The sequence below is a fragment of the Triticum dicoccoides genome, chromosome 2B, assembly GCF_002162155.2.
Source record: "Triticum dicoccoides isolate Atlit2015 ecotype Zavitan chromosome 2B, WEW_v2.0, whole genome shotgun sequence".
NCBI lineage: Eukaryota > Viridiplantae > Streptophyta > Magnoliopsida > Poales > Poaceae > Triticum > Triticum dicoccoides.
The window spans coordinates 10223821-10226544 of NC_041383.1; positions in this window are offsets into that span (position 1 = coordinate 10223821).

Consider the following 2724-nt stretch of genomic DNA (forward strand, 5'->3'; position numbering starts at 1 on the left):
GGCCCACCACCATTGGTCCCGGTTGGTGGCACGAACCGGGACCAAAGGTGGTGCCTATATATACCCCCTGCTCACGAGCAGAGCACTCCCAGTGCTCTGTTTTTTGTGGCCGGCGAGGGGAGAGCTTTATGGTGCTCTAGCTCACCTCCTATGCACACGAGGTGTTCGATGGAATGCCCGAGCCACACTACTTAAGCTTTCTCCCCTCCACACGATGTACAGGTAGATGAGGATGATGGCAATGAGGATATGGATATAGATGATTCATATGCTGAAAGCGCTGGCCAAGTAAGTTTAAAATTAAGCAGGGCAGGGAATGACATAACAACCGCATTAACACTCACATGTCTTATTTCAAATGTGGGCAGATGGATGTGGATGGGTACTATGAGCGGAATATAGTCAATGATGACAATGACCAAAGCAATGTCGATGCATCTTATGATGAGAGCTCGAGCAAATTAAGTTTTGAAAAGAGGTTATATATGAGAGTTGCCATATAACAACTGGCTGACATGCATGGTTCTATGCCTTTTTCCAGGGATGCATTGGTGGCCCTAGCGGGAACGATGAGCATGCCGATGGTGATGAATGTAATTTTGTCATTGGCTACGATGAATATCAGCAAGACTCACTGGACATGCATTGGAAGGTGATGGCCACGACGTTCAGGTCAGAAGAGGATGCATACAATTTCTATAACCAGTACGCGAAGGAACGTGGGTTCAACATTAGGAGGGACTTGCTGAAACGGGGGATGGGTGCTGAGGAAACTATGCTCTTGAGGAGGTATCTGTATTTGAGGGATGGAAAATGATAGGCCAAGTTTTTTTCCATGGAAGGGTGGACTCGCAGGCTCAGACCGGAGAGTCGATGCTTGTGCGAACCCCACTTAACAGTGAAGCTTGATAAAGAGCGTGCAATTTGGTATGTCAGCAATTTCAGCGGTGATCATAGTCACGTTCTTGCTAGACCAGACGAAGTTACATTTCTCTGGTCTCATAATCAGATCAAGGAATACAGAAGGCTTGAGATCTTAACTATGGCAGGAGCTAGGAGCTGGGATCGGAAAACACATTATTTTTGACAACTTTGTCAGCAGGTACGGGTCGTATGCTAAGACTGATTTCGGGAGGGAAAGCTTTATAATATGTGCTACAGAGAGAAGATGAAACTACTTGCAAAGGGTGATGCTAACACTGCCATTGGGATCATGATGACCAGAAAGGACAGGGATCCATATTTTTTTTTTCTTATAGCACATTGTTGACTCTGAAGGCAGGCTCAAAAACCTGCTTTGGTGTGATTCCCAATCACGTCGGGATTATCTTGACTTTGGTGACGTGACCATATTTAACAACACATATAAGGGGGTGTTTGTTTACAGGGACTTATTGGTGTAGGGACTTAAAAAGTCTCTTTTAGTCCCATCTAAACCAAACAGGAGGGACTTATAGGGACTTAAAGTGGACATTTGGGACTTATGAAAGAAGACCCCGAGGGAGAGTCTTTTTAGGACTTTTAGTTGTAACATGGTCTTTTAGTCCATGTTTAGTCCGAGGAACCAAACAAGTAGGGATTTTTTAGGGACTAGCGACTTTTTAGTTGGGACTAAAAAAAGTTCTAGGACCTATGAACCAAAGAGGGCCTAAGATAAATAGGTATGGAATACCATTCATACCTTTCGTCGGTCTAAACAATCATTGTTGCACCACAGTGTTCGGTCGTGCTATTGTGTTCGACGAGACCGAAGGTACGCATGTTTGGCTGAATGAAATATATGGTTTTGATCAACCCTAGCATTTTTTCCTCTGAATGTACAGATTAAAGTAAAAAAATACAAATAACATCAATATTTTTTCCTGAATAAAACACTCATCGCAAACATTTCAGATTGAACACCCATATGCAAAGCGAGAGCTAGATTCCTTCGCTGCTAAGCCAAGGGAAAATGTGGCACGCTAATTTTGTGCATCTCTTCATCACAAACGATTTGGCACGCATGTGGCCTTATCATTTGTTGTTATTGAGCGCTTGTCTAAATAGAAGATGTTAGTAGATGACTTGTTGATGCTAACCTCGTTGAAGCCTGCATTGTCTTGGAGGGCACAATACCTCAAATTGTCCAATACATGGTATCCTCGGTACATGGCCTCTAAGAGCATCTTGAGGTGCATCATCATCCCGGAGTAGATTGTGTATCACGTGTCCGCCTCCTCAATGATGGTTCCAGCTCTCATCCGGAGATGCTGGAGTAAATTGCAGGAAACCACCATTTTGAAGGCTGGGTTAGCAGAAAACACTATGTTAAATTTTTTGGTACAAAACACCACGTCTTGTGTAATCTTTTTGCAAATAACATTGATAGGCGGATCTGGCTCATTTAAGTGTGCTTATGACAGATGAGTCCCACTTTTCATTGACATGGCATAATGTTTTATCGAAGACAGCGCTAGATGGTTAAAAAAGCAAAAACATCCCCAACACTTTTCCCCTATGCCGCCCAGGCCCTTCCCCAGTCCAGCCAACACAGTCAGCCGCCGTCGCGCTCCTGCCTCTGCCAGCCCGCGCCCACCGCCATGCCAGCCACGCCACCGCCGCCATGCTCCGCCCGCACCGGCCGCTCTGCCAACCGCGCCACCACCTCCCTACTCCACCCGCGCCATCGCCGCATTGCTTCCCCTGTGCCGCCCAGGCCCTTCCCCTTCCCCCGTCTCCCTGGAT